We start from the raw sequence: 14,683 nt of genomic DNA on the forward strand, positions 1-14,683 counted from the left end.
TGTGTTAATAATGTATCTGGGTCTGTTGGACTGGAATACCGTCACTTGTGGCTCACTCTGTAATAATGGCATATTCAGTGTAGCAGGTCTGATAGGATAAAGTAGTCGCTCGCTCGCTCACACACACACACACTGAGAGGTCAGGCAGTAGTGATGTAATGGCGGGCGAGATTTGTCTTTCATTGTGGGTCATAAGAGGATAGGAGTAACAACATGACACAGGTTTTGTCTCTGTTGTGCCTTCTACTGGTGTGGCCAGATGATGACTTGCTGATATTTCTGAGGAAATGAATTGACCCTTCAGGATTATGAGTTGACTTCCTGTAAAATCCTCTTCCCTCGCTGTCCCCCCTCCTCACCCCTCTACTTCCCCCTGCTCCCTTTCTTCCTCCTCCCCTCCTCCCCCTCCTCTCCTCTCCTCTCCTCTCCTGCCCTCCTCCTCCCCTCCTCCTCCTCCTCTCCTCTCCCCCCTCCTCCTCTCCTCTCCTCCCCATGTTACCGGAACACAGGCAGACCACCTGTCACAAAGACTAGTCCTCACAGTCAAACCTTCTGCCACACACACACACACACACACACACACACACACACACACACACATCATTAAAACCCAGCTAGAACCTGGTCTGGATAAATTAAATCAGAATATTCATCTTCGTTCTATCATCTGATTTTTTTTTTTTAAGTAACAAGTAATCCAGGTCAGGCTGAGTGGCCTTAAAATCCCTTTAGGAAACATGATTCTATTTGCAGGAAACATGATTCTATTTACAGGAAATATGATTCTATTTACAGGAAACATGGTTCTATTTACAGCAAACATGATTCTATTTACAGCAAACATGATTCTATTTACAGGAAACATGATTCTTATTACAGGAAACATGATTCTATTTACAGCAAACATGATTCTATTTACAGGAAACATGATTCTTATTACAGGAAACATGATTCTATTTACAGCAAACATGATTCTATTTACAGCAAACATGATTCTATTTACAGGAAACATGATTCTATTTACATTCGGAATGTATTCATTCAGACCCCCTTTCACTCACCTTATTCTAAAATTGATTACATTACATTTTTCCCACCAATCTACACAATACCGCATAATGACAAAGCAAAACATTTTTTTTTTTTATGTTTGCACCTTTTTATACAAAAATGAAAACAAATACCTTACGTACGTAAGTATTCAGACACTGAATGCCAAGCGTCACATCTGGAGGAAACCTGGCACAATCCCTGCGGTGAAGCATGGTGGTGGCAGCATCATGTCTGGAGGAAACCTGGCACCATCCCTGCGGTGAAGCATGTTGGTGGCAGCATCATGCTGTGGGAATGTTTTTCAGCGGCTGGTACTGAGAGACTAGTCAGGCTTGAGGAAAAAACGCGTTCACGCTGACACGGTCGCCAGGTGTACGGTGTTTCCTCCGACACATTGGTGCGGCTGGCTTCCAGTGGTTCAGTGGGTATTGTGTCAAGAAGCAGTGCGGCCTGGTCGTGTTCGGAGGACGCACGGCTCTCGACCTTCGCCTCTCCCGAGTCCGAACGGGAGTTGCAGCGATGAGACAAGACTGTAACTACCAATTGGGTAGAAAACGGGATTAAAAAAGGGTCTGAATATACAGTACCTGTCAAAAATTTAGACACACCTACTCATTCCAGGGTTTTTCTTTATTTTTACTACTTTCTACATTGTAGAATAATAGTGAAGACATCACAACTATGAAATAACACATATGGAATCATGTAGTAACCAAAAAAGTGTTAAACAAATCAAAATATATTTTATATTTGAGATTCTTCAAAATAGCCACCCTTTGCCCTTGATCATAGCTTTGCACACTCTTGGCGTTAATCAAGTGCACCTTCTGCCAACAGGGCTTCTGAATCGAGGGCACCTACCGCCGGCAGGGCTTCTGAATCGAGGGCACCTACCGCCGGCAGGGCTTCTGAATCGAGGGCACCTACCGCCGGCAGGGCTTCTGAATCGAGGGCACCTACCGCCGGCAGGGCTTCTGAATCGAGGGCACCTACCGCCATAGGGCTTCTGAAACGAGGGCACCTACCGCCGGCAGGGCTTCTGAAACGAGGGCACCTACCGCCGGCAGGGCTTCTGAAACGAGGGCACCTACCGCCGGCACTAGAACACAAATTAAAAGGAGCACAATCCTTTATGCCTTTTTGTTCTTTGACTTTTCTACAGAAATGTTTGGTGATCAATCCCGTGAAGATTGACTAGTCAATCGCGATCCACCGGTTGGTGACCACTGGTAAACAGTATAATGGTTGCTTGCTACGGCTGTGTTAATGATTGTAGTCGTCAGGCATATAGGAGCGTATAATCTGACTTCTGTTCCTAAAGGCAGGTCCTAGATCAGCCCGGAGCGAACAGTACTCTGGCATCACTCTGCCTTTTTAGATCGCATAACTCTTAACAGCCTGTCCTAGATCAGCTTGGAGAGCGATCCTTGTGTCTCGTTTTGTTGTGAGACCTGGTGTCTGCCTGCCTGAGTAGAAAAAAACGAGGAGAGGAGATAAAGACATACTGTTCCGCCCCTCTTTGAAAGGACTGATTGTGCCAGAGGGAGAGGGAGAAAAGCAACAGGGAAACTTGCTGCTTCTCTCCCCCTCTCTCCCTCCATCCCTCCCTGCGCCTCAAGTGTGTGAGAAATATTTAACCCAGTGTGGTTCACTCTTATTCTGTGTTATTTCATACACACACCTTTTTCCTTGACATTCGGTATTCGGACGGCGGTGATTTTCTCTCCCTCATTCTGCCAGCGAGCTGCGAATGTGTTCCGTTTTCTATTCTAAACAGAGCAGGTGTCTGTGATTTCAGAAGAGCTTCTGCTCTGTGACTGCTAGTCTGTGTGTTAGTTAGGGCTGGAAACAGCCAGGCACGAGACGATAGTATCACCATATTAAATTAAATCACTCGCCGGTGTTGGTTCAGTGATGGAGTTTCATACCTCAAAAAGTCTGCATACTCATCCAAGGGTTTGTCTTTATTTTTTACTATTTTCTACATTGTAGACATTGACATCAAACTATGAAATAACACATATGGAATCATGTAGTAATCAAAAAAGTGTTAAACAAATATGTTTATTTTAGATTATTCAAATTAGCCACCCTTTGTCTTAACAGCTTTGCACATGGTCATTTTCTCAACCAGATTCACCTAGAATGCTTTCCAACAGTCTTGAAGGAGTTCCCACATATGCTGAGCACGTGTTGGCTGTTTTTCCTTCACTCTGCAGTCCAACTCATCCCAAACCATCTCAATTGGGTTGAGGTCAGGTCAAGTCATCTGATGCAGCACTCCATCACTCTCCTTCTTGGTCAAATAGCCCTTACATAGCCTGGAGGTGTGTGTTGGTTCATTGTCCTGTTGAAAAACAAATGATAGTCCCACTAAGTGGAAACCAGATGGGATGGCGTATCACTGCAGAATGCTGTGGTAGCCATGATGGTTAAGTGTGCCCTGAGTTTTAAACAAATCACTGAAAGTGTCACCAGCAAACACACACCACCTCCTCCATGCTTTACGGTGGGAACCACACATGCGGAGATCATCCGTTCACCTACTCTGAGTTTCACAAAGACACGGCGGTCGGAACCAAAAATGTAAAATTTGGACTCATCAGACCCAAGGAGAGATTTCCACCGGTCTAATGTCCATTGCTCGTGTTTCTTGGCCCAAGCAAGTCTCTTCTTCTTCTTGGTGTCTTTTAGTAGTGGTTTATTTGTAGCAATTTGACCATGAAGGCCTGATTCACGCAGTCTCCTCTGAACAGTTGATGTTGAGATGTGTCTGTTAGTTGAACTCTGAAGCAATTATTTGGGCTGCAATCTGAGGTGCAGTTAACTCTAATGAACTTATCCTCTGCAGCAGAGGTAACTCTGGGTCTTCCTTTTCTGTGGCAGCCCACATGAGAGTCAGTTTAATCATAGCGCTTGATGGTTTTTTGCAACTGCACTTGAAAATGTTTCAAGTTCTTTAAATTTTCCAGATTGACTGACCTTCATGTCTTAAAGTAATGATGGACTGTCATTTCTCTTTGCTTATTTTAGCTGTTCTTGCCATAATATGGACTTTGTCTTTTACTATGTAGGGCTATCTACTGAATACCAACCCTACCTAGTCACAACACAACTGATTGGCTCAAACGCATTAAGAAGGAAAGAAATTCCACCTATTAACTTTTAACAAGGCACACCTGTCACGTTCGTCGTAACGATGAGACCAAGGCACAGCGTGGTAAGCGTACATAACTCTATTAACGAAAGAACGAACAGTAAACAAAACTATACAAAACAACAAAACGAACCAATATGACTAGTGCAACCAGGCAACTAAACATAGAATAACAACCCACAAAATACCCAAGGAATATGGCTACCTAAATATGGTCCCCAATCAGAGACAACGATAAACAGCTGCCTCTGATTGAGAACCAATCATATATAACCACATAAAAAACAAAAACTAAACAAACCCCCCCCACCCCAAAGGTGCGGACTCCCGGCCGCAAACCTAAACCTATATGGGAGGGTCGGTGGCGGCTCTGGTTCTGGACGCCGGAGACCCCGTGCTGGGGACCGTCGCTGAAGGATCCGGACTGTGGCCCGTCGTTGGAGGTTCCGGACTGTCACGCCCTGACCTAGTCTAGAAAAAAAACCCTAGACAATACAACAACTAAACAAACCACCCGTGTCACACCCTGACCTAACCAAAATAATAAAGAAAACAAAGATAAGGTCAGGGTGTGACAACACCTGTTAATTTAAATGCATTCCAGGTGACTACCTCATGAAGCTGGTTGAGAGAATGCCAAGAGTGTACAAAGCTGTCATCAAGGTAAAGGGTGGCTACTTGGAAGAATCTCAAATATAAAATACACTTTGATATGTTTAAACAATTTTGGTTACTACGTGACTCCATATGTGTTATTTCATAGTTGTAATGTCGTCACTATTATTCTACAATGTAGAAGATGGTAAAAATAAAGAAAAACCCTGAATGAGTAGGTGTGTCCAAACTTTTGACTGGTACTGTATATACACATTGTTACATTGTTGGTAAGTAAGAATTTTGCTGTTTAGTCTTGCATGTGGCAAATACGATTTAATTCTGAGTAGAATAAATTAGAATTCAGTTCTGTAAAGTAGATACAGTTGAAGTCGGAAGTTTACCTTAGCCAAATACATTTAAACTCAGTTTTTCACAATTCCTGACATTTAATCCTGGTAAAAAATCCCCTGTTTTAGGGCAGTTAGGATCACCACTTTATTTTAAGAATGTGAAATGTCAGAATAATAGTAGAGAGAATGATTTATTTCAGCTTTTATTTCTTTCATCACATTCCCAGTGGGTCAGAAGTTTACAACCACTCAATTAGTATTTGGTAGCATTGCCTTTAAATGGTTAAACTTGGGTCAAACGTTTCTGGTAGCCATCCACAAGCTTCCCACAATAAGTTGGGTGAATTTCGGCCCATTCCTCCTGACAGAGCTGGTGTAACTAAGTCAAGTTTGTAGGCCTCCTCGCTTGTACACACTTTTTCAGTTCTGCCCACAACATTTATATTTGTACGGAGGAACGTGGTACCTTCAGGCGTTTGGAAATTGATCCCAAGGATGACCCAGACTTGTGGAGGTCTACAATGTTTTTTCTGAGGTCTTGTCTGATTTCTTTGGATTTTCCCATGATTTCAAGCAAAGAGGCACTGAGTTTGAAGGTAGGACTTGAAATACATCCACAGGTACACCTCCAATTGACTGAACTTATGTCAATTAGCCTACCAGAAGCTTCTAAAGCCTTGACATTTATGTTCTGGAATTTTCCAAGCTGTTTAAAAGGCACAGTCAACCGACTTGCAAAAACTATAGTTTGTTATTAATTTCGGTTGAAGCTCAGTGGGTAAAACGGAAAGAGGGTTGGTGGTAGGTGTCGAGAGAGAGAGAGAGAGAGAGAGACTCAGTTCAGTTTTGCTTTGACATCCAGATGACAGAAAGAGGGGGTGGACAGTTATGTTCAGCTCATAACAGTATGCTGGTGGAAAGGGAGGACAGGGAGGAGGACAGGGTGGAAAGGGAGGAGGACAGGGTGGACAGGGAGGAGGACAGGGTGGACAGGGTGGACAGGGAGGACAGGGTGGACAGGGAGGAGGACAGGGAGGACAGGGTGGAAAGGGAGGAGGACAGGGAGGATGAGGAGGACAGGGATGACAGGGTGGAGGACAGGGGGGACAGTACCAGGTGTAATTATGGGCCTGACTGTAAGTTTGCTGTAGAGGGAGGAAAGAGAGGGTATGAGGGTGCCAATAATTATGGACCTGACTGTTAGTCTGCTGCAGAGGGAGGAGAGAGACGACATGAGGGTGCCAATAATTATGGGCCTGACTGTTAGTCTGCTGTAGAGGGAGGAGAGAGAAGACATGAGGGTGCCAATAATTATGGACCTGACTGTTAGTCTGCTGCAGAGGGAGGAGAGAGAGGGCATGAGGGTGCCAATAATTATGGACCTGACTGTTAGTCTGCTGTAGAGGGAGGAAAGAGAGGGCATGAGGGTGCCAATAATTATGGACCTGACTGTTAGTCTGCTGCAGAGGGAGGAGAGAGAGGGCATGAGGGTGCCATTAATTATGGACCTGACTGTTAGTCTGCTGTAGAGGGAGGAGAGAGAGCATGAGGGTGCCAATAATTATGGACCTGACTGTTAGTCTGCTGCAGAGGGAGGAGAGAGAGGGCATGAGGGTGCCAATAATTATGGACCTGACTGTTAGTCTGCTGCAGAGGGAGGAGAGAGAGGACATGAGGGTGCCATTAATTATGGACCTGACTGTTAGTCTGCTGCAGAGGGAGGAGAGAGAGGACATGAGAATAATAGTTTGGACATAAAAGAAAACAACAACGTGTTGGCTCATTATTTAAGAAGATGGTGAACAAGCTGTAGGATGGACATTACCGGAGTTTGGAGCAGGTACAGCCGACTAGCGCCAGCTTACGCTACCTAAACATACATATTTATATATATTTATATTTTTTGGAGTCAAAGGTATTGATATATTGTTCAAAATAATATTGCAATATGCAACTGTATCGACCCCCCCCCCCCCCCCCCCCCCCTTCACTAGTTACCGTAGTGACAGAGGGAAGGGTGGGAGGGGGCTCAGAATGCCCTTGGTCTGACTGCTCGAACCATCTCTCCCTCCCTCCTCCCCTTCCCCTTTCTTCCTCCGACTCCATTGGCTGCCTCCGTCTCAGTCTGCCTGTTCTCCCTTCGTGCGATTGGCCATTCTGTGGCGCTCTCCCTCCTAGCTGGTTTCTGATTGGCCTGCCGGTGCTGTGATGCAGCTGCGGATGCCTTCCTTTAAGAGGCAGTCTAGAGTCTAGACTGATGCGCTGTGGCTGCGCTGCTTTCTCTCTCTCTCCCTCCTCTCTCTCTCTCTCTCTCCTCTCTCTCTCTCCTCTCTCCTCTCTCTCTCTCTCGCCAGCAACGCAACACGGACTCAACCTGCTGATTAATCCGCCACTGAACCTATCTCCTATCTCTCTCTCTCTCTATCTCTCTGACTCTCTCTGTCCTCCGTTCAGTACCCCTCTCTCGGATCATTCTCTCCTCCAATTCAATCTCCTTTTGATGTGAGGAGACTGCATCTTGAAGGTAGGTGGAGTTGACTGCAGTGAGACCAGCGGTCGGTCTCTTTCTCTCCCTCTCTCCTTTATCCTTCTCTCTTTTTAGTCATTCAGAGGATTCCATTAGAAATAATCTGTACAGAAGCAGATTACGTCTGTGTGTGTGTGTGTGTGTGTGTGTGTGTGTGTGTTTGCGCAGGTGTCATGCCTGTCGGGGAGCTTCGAGTCATCATCAGTTGACGGTGTGTGTGTGCTACGGGTCCCCGTGGTAACAAGTGTGTGTCCTCTGTCAGGGCCTGTCTCTCTCACTCTCTGTCCCTCTGTCTCTCTCTCTCTGTCCCTCTCTCTCTCTGTCCCTCTCTCTCTCTCTGTCTCCCTCTCTCTCTCTCTCTCTCTCTGTCCCTCTCTCTCTGTCTCTCTGTCCCTCTCTCTCTCTGTCTCTCTCTCTCTGTCTCTGTCTCTGTCTCTCTCTCTCTCTCTGTCTCTCTCTCTCTCTCTCTCTCTCTCTCTCTCTCTCTCTCTCTCTCTCTCTCTCTCTCTCTCTCTCTCTCTCTCTCTCTCAATTTAAGGGATTTATTGGCATGGGAAACAATGTTAACAAAGCAAGTGAAGTAGATAATAAACAATAAACAATGAACATTACACTCACAGAAGTTCCAAAATAATTAAGACATTTCAAATGTCATAGTGTAAATACACAGTGTTGTAATGATGTGCAAATATTGAATGTACAAAAGGGAAAATAACATAAATATGGGTTGTATTTACAATGGTGTTTGTTCTTCACTGGTTGCCCTTTTCTTGTGGCAACAGGTCACAAATCTTGCTGGTGTGATGGCACACTGTGGAATTTCACCCAGTAGATATGGGAGTTTTTCAAAATAGGGTTTGTTTTCTAATTCTTTGTGGATCTGTGTAATCTGAGGGAAATATGTCTCTCTAACATGGTCATACATTTGGCAGGAGGCTCCCGAGTGGTGCAGCGGTCTAAGGCACTGCATTTCAGTGCTGGCGACGTCACTACAGACCCTGGTTCAATGCCAGGCTGTATCACATCCAGCCGTGATTGTAAATAAGAATTTCTTCTTAATTGACTTCAATAAAATAAATGATGGTTTGTTTTCTAAATCTTTGTGGATCTGTGTAATCTGAGGGAAATATGTCTCTCTGAATATGGTCATACATATTGGGCAGGAGGTTAGGAAGTGCAGCTCAGTTTCCACCTCATTTTGTGGGCAGTGAGCACATAGCCTGTCTTCTCTTGAGAGCCAGGTCTGCCTACGGCGGCCTTTCTCAATGGCTGTCTTCTCCTGAAAGCCAGGTCTGCCTACGGCGGCCTTTCTCAATGGCTGTCTTCTCCTGAAAGCCAGGTCTGCCTACGGCGGCCTTCCTCAATGGCTGTCTTCTCCTGAAAGCCAGGTCTGCCTACGGCGGCCTTTCTCAATGGCTGTCTTCTCCTGAAAGCCAGGTCTGCCTACGGCGGCCTTTCTCAATGGCTGTCTTCTCTTGAGAGCCAGGTCTGCCTACAGCGGCCTTTCTCAATAACAAGGCTATGCTCACTGAGTCTGTACATAGTCAAAGCTTTCCTTAAGTTTAGGTCAGTCACAGTGGTCAGGTATTCCGCCGCTGTGTACTCTCTGTTTAGGGCCAAATAGCATTCTACTTTGCTCTGTTTTTTGTTGTTAATTATCTGTCTTTGTCTCTGTCTCTGTCTCTCTCTCTCTCTCTCTCTCTCTCTGTGTCTCGTGTGGGTCAGGGCCTCTCTGTGTGTCTCTCTCTCTCTCTCTCTCTCTCTCTCTCTCTCTCTCTCTCTCTCTCTCTCTCTCTCTCTCTGTGTGTGTCTCGTGTGGGTCAGGGCCTCTCTGTGTCTCTCTCTCTCTCTCTCTCTCTCTCTCTCTCTCTCTCTCTCTCTCTCTCTCTCTCTCTCTCTCTCTCTCTCTCTGTGTCTCGTGTGGGTCAGGGCCTCTCTGTGTCTCTCTCTCTCTCTCTCTCTCTCTCTCTCTCTCTCTCTCTCTCTCTCTGTGTGTGTCTCGTGTGGATCAGGGCCTCTCTGTGTCTCTCTCTCTTTCTCTCTCTCTCTGTCTCTATCTCTCTGTGTCTCGTGTGGATCAGGGCCTCTCTGTGCTGTATCGATAGCGGCTGTCAGTACTGAATTACTCATCACTGCTGCTGACAAGGTAGCATTGTATTGTGATGTGTGGTGGGCAGCTGCTGCAGAGAGGTGGACCCTGGGAGATTAATGAGTTTTATACACTAGCCACAGCAAACAATTAAATTAGAAATGGAACCCCTCAATAAATTAATAGCCAGCCATCTTTAATTTGGCCATGGTAAATCCAACAGCTTGGTTTGTTGTGAAAGGTTACCGTATTAGTGCAGATTGTCAGCCCAGGTATCTGCTATAGCTGGTGGGCTGTCATGTCTGTGTCTGTAGTCAGTGGTGGTGTCTGTAGTCAGTGGTGGTGTCTGTAGTCGGTGGCTGTAGTCTGCAGTCAGTGGCTGTGTCTGTAGTTGTTGTCTGCTGTCAGTGTCTGTAGTCGGTGGCTGTAGTCTGTTGTCTGCGGCTGTAGTCTGTTGTCTGCGGCTGTAGTCTGTTGTCTGCGGCTGTAGTCTGTTGTCAGTGGCTGTAGTCTGTTGTCAGTGGCTGTAGTCTGTTGTCTGCGGCTGTAGTCTGTTGTCAGTGGCTGTAGTCTGTTGTCTGTAGTCCGTTGTCAGTGGTTGTGTCTGTAGGTGGTTGTAGTCTGTTGTCAGTGGTTGTAGTCTTGTCTGTAGTCCGTTGTCAGTGGTTGTCTGTAGTCTGTGGCTGTAGTCTGTTGGCTGTGTCTGTAGTCTGTAGTCAGTGGTTGTAGTATGTTGGCTGTAGTCAGTTGCTGTGGCTGTAGTCTGTTGTCTGTGGCTGTAATCTGGTGGCTGTAGTCAGTGGCTGTGCCTGTAGTCGGTGACTGTTGTCTGTTGTAGAGGTCGACCGATTAATCGGAATGGCCGATTAGTTAGGGCCGATTTCAAGTTTTCATAACAATCGGTAATCGAAATTTTTGGACGCCGATTATATTGCAATCAACGAGGAGACTAAGCGTGAACATGAGATTCGACCATATTAAGGACCTAAGGCTCGTATTTCTGTGTGTTATGATGTTATAATTAAGTTTATTTGATAGAGCAGTCTGACTGAGCGGTGGTAGACAGCAGCAGGATCGTAAGCATTCATTCAAACAGCACTTTCCTCCATTTGCCAGCAGCTTTTCGCAATGCTTCAAACATTGAGCTGTTTATGACTACAAGCCTATCAACTCCCGAGATTAGGCTGGCAATACTATAGTGCCTATACGAATATTCAATAGTCAAAGGTATATGAAATACAAATGGTATAGAGAGAAATAGTCCTATAATTCCTATAATAACTACAACCTAAAACTTCTTACCTGGGAATATTGAAGACTCATGTTAAAAGGAACCACCAGCTTTCATATGTTCTCATGTTCTGAGCAAGGAACTGAAACGTTAGCTTTCTTACATGGCACATATTGCACTTTTACTTTCTTCTCCAACACTTTGTTTTTGCATTATTTAAACCAAATTGAACATGTTTCATGATTTACTTGAGACTAAATTGATTTAGATGTATTATATTAAGTTAAATAAGTGTTCATTGTTCATTCAGTATTGCTGTAATTGTCATTTATTTTATATATATATATATATATATATATATATATATATATATATATATATATATATATATATATATATATATATATATCGACCGATTTAATCAGTATCAGCTTTTTTTGGTCCTCCAATTATCGCTATCGGCTTTGAAAAATCATAATCGGTTGACCTCTAGTCAGTGGTTGTCAGTGGTGGTGTCTAGTCAGTGATGGTGTCTGTAGTCAGTGATGGTGTCTGTAGCCAGTGATGGTGTCTGTAGCCAGTGATGGTGTCTGTAGCCAGTGATGGTGTCTGTAGCCAGTGGTGGTGTCTGTAGTCAATGTCTGTAGTCAGTGGTGGTGTCTGTAGTCAGTGGTGGTGTCTGTAGTCAGTGGTGGTGTCTGTAGTCGTGGTGGTGTCTGTAGTCGGTGGTGGTGTCTGTAGTCAGTGGTGGTGTCTGTAGTCAGTGGTTGTGTCTGTAGTCAGTGGTGGTGTCTGTAGTCAATGTCTGTAGTCAGTGGTGGTGTCTGTAGTCAGTGTCTGTAGTCAATGTCTGTAGTCAGTGGTGGTGTCTGTAGTCAGTGGTTGTGTCTGTAGTCAGTGGCTGTAGTCTGTAGTCAGTGGTGGTGTCTGTAGTCAGTTGCTGTAGTCCGTGGTGGTGTCTGTAGTCAGTGGCTGTAGTCTGTAGTCAGTGGTGGTGTCTGTAGTCAGTGGTGGTGTCTGTAGCCAGTGGCTGTAGTCTGTAGCCTGTTGTGGTATCTGTAGTCAGTGGTTGTCAGTGGTTGTGTCTGTAGTCAGTGGTTGTGTCTGTAGTCACTGTCTGTAGTCAGTGGCTGTAGTATGTAGTCAGTGGCTGTAGTATGTAGTCAGTGGCTGTAGTCTGTAGTCAGTAGTTGTGTCTGTAGTCAGTTGTGGTGTCTGTAGTCAGTGGTGGTGCCTGTAGTCAGTGGTTGTGTCTGTAGTCGGTGGTGGTGTCTGTATTAGTGGAGATAGTCGGCCCAGGTGTCTGCTATAGATGGTGGGCTGTCATGTCTGTGTCTGTAGTCAGTGGCTGTAGTATGTTGTCAGTGGCTGTCGTCTGTAGTCAGTGGCTGTAGTCTGTAGGCAGTGGCTGTAGTCTGTAGTCCGTGGCTGTAGTCTGTTGTCAGTGGCTGTAGTCTGAAGTCAGTGGCTGTAGTCTGTAGTCAGTGGCTGTAGTCTGTAGTCAGTGGCTGTAGTCTGTAGTCAGTGGCTGTAGTCTGTTGTCAGTGGCTGTAGTCTGTTGTTTGTGGCTGTAGTCTGAAGTCAGTGGCTGTAGTCTGTAGTCAGTGGCTGTAGTCTGTAGTCAGTGGCTGTAGTCTTCCAACTGGAGAATTGGCCAACAGGCATTAAGTTTGATGTCATTGATGATGATGGTATGTGGCCTACTTTCATTCAGACTACACAGTCTTAATCATTTGGGTGCAGGCTGCTCATTCAGACTACACAGTCTCGTGGCTAGATTACAGGGTACAGGCTGTTCATTCAGACTACAGTCTCGTGGCTAGAACACAGGGTGCAGGCTGTTCATTCAGACTACAGTCTCGTGGCTAGATTACAGGGTACAGACTGTTCATTCAGACTACAGTCTCGTGGCTAGATTACGGGGTACAGGCTGTTCATTCAGACTACAGTCTCGTGGCTAGATTACGGGGTACAGGCTGTTTATTCAGACTACAGTCTCGTGGCTAGATTACGGGGTACAGGCAGTTCATTCAGAGTACAGTCTCGTGGCTAGATTACGGTGTACAGGCTGTTCATTCAGACTACAGTCTCGTGGCTAGATTACGGGGCACAGGCTGTTCATTCAGACTACAGTCTCGTGGCTAGATTACGGGGTACAGGCTGTTCATTCAGACTACAGTCTCGTGGCTAGATTACGGGGTACAGGCTGTTCATTCAGACTACACAGTCTCGAGGCTAGATTACGGGGTACAGACTGTTCATTCAGACTACAGTCTCGTGGCTAGATTACGGGGTACAGGCTGTTCATTCAGACTACTGTCTCGTGTCTAGATTACGGGGTACAGGCTGTTCAATCAGACTACAGTCTTGTGGCTAGATTACGGGGTACAGGCTGTTCATTCAGACTACTGTCTCGTGGCTAGATTACGGGGTACAGGCTGTTCATTCAGACTACACAGTCTCGTGGCTAGATTACGGGGTACAGGCTGCTCATTCAGACTACACAGTCTCGTGGCTAGATTACGGGGTACAGGCTGCTCATTCAGACTACACAGTCTCGTGGCTAGATTACGGGGTACAGGCTGCTCATTCAGACTACACAGTCTCGTGGCTAGATTACGGGGTACAGGCTGCTCATTCAGACTACACAGTCTCGTGGCTAGATTACGGGGTACAGGCTGCTCATTCAGACTACACAGTCTCGTGGCTAGATTACGGGGTACAGGCTGTTCATTCAGACTACTGTCTCGTGGCTAGATTACGGGGTACAGGCTGTTCATTCAGACTACACAGTCTCGTGGCTAGATTACGGGGTACAGGCTGTTCATTCAGACTACAGTCTCGTGGCTAGATTACGGGGTACAGGCTGTTCATTCAGACTACAGTCTCGTGGCTAGATTACGGGGTACAGGCTGTTCTGAGCCTCATCTCGTCTTAATCATGTCACTGTTTATGTAACACTTTATTTTACCAATTCATTTTTGATTGAACGCTACTGAAACATGAAATGGCCATGGCCTGAACCTTTGAACATCTCTTTACAATGTTCCTACTGGATTACTAGTGAAAAGAAAAACATTTATTGTTTTCGTAAAGGTTCAATTACATGAAAAATGAATGAAGAAAAGTTTTGATCTTGGAATGTGTTTCCCCACAAGTCTATTGAATGTCTTGGACTAAGAATTAAGTCGGTTGAATATCTTGGACTAAGAATGAATTCTTATTTCATGAGTTGTTCCATGGAATCTGAAACGCATGACGATTAAACGTTGATTTGATTTGAGCTGATGCAAACACATCAAAGTAGACTTTGTGATGATGTCATAAAAATGACAGCAAGAAACGAGCAACTGGTTGCTAGACTTGTATCATGTGTTTTGACAGTAAAGGACCATTTGTAATTTTGCCATTTTAGGATTAGATCACGGTTGGGTTTGTTTATTATTTTTTTAAATGTATTTTTAAGGATTGAAACATTTTGAGAATATTTTATGCATATTTCCCATCAATATATTAGGCTAGATACACTGGTAGGACTTTTTTCGTGAATCAAAAAATGTATCTATAAAATAAAGGTTTTTTTATAGCCCCAGTGAAAATATTGTTTTGTGTAGAAATTATTATTAAAATACATTTTGAGTGCTGGTATTTCTTTAAACTGCCTAAAACTGCAATGTAC

General features: G+C 44.9%; 1 protein-coding gene across 2 annotated transcripts in view; it reads left to right on the forward strand.

The window, feature by feature from the left end:
* LOC110525072 (sodium-dependent phosphate transporter 2) overlaps positions 1-14,683 on the forward strand; it is a 135,879-nt gene that overhangs the window by 34,494 nt on the left and 86,702 nt on the right. The window contains exon 1 of one of the 2 annotated variants that reach the window (XM_036979239.1): positions 7,324-7,681. The exons of the other annotated variant lie outside the window; for it this stretch is intronic. The gene's annotated coding sequence lies outside the window, so the exon portion shown is untranslated. Of the gene's footprint in view, positions 1-7,323; positions 7,682-14,683 lie in introns of those variants that run through there. 2 annotated transcript variants of the gene reach the window in all.

This window comes from Oncorhynchus mykiss, chromosome 6 (genome assembly GCF_013265735.2).
Source record: "Oncorhynchus mykiss isolate Arlee chromosome 6, USDA_OmykA_1.1, whole genome shotgun sequence".
NCBI classification, from domain to species: domain Eukaryota; kingdom Metazoa; phylum Chordata; class Actinopteri; order Salmoniformes; family Salmonidae; genus Oncorhynchus; species Oncorhynchus mykiss.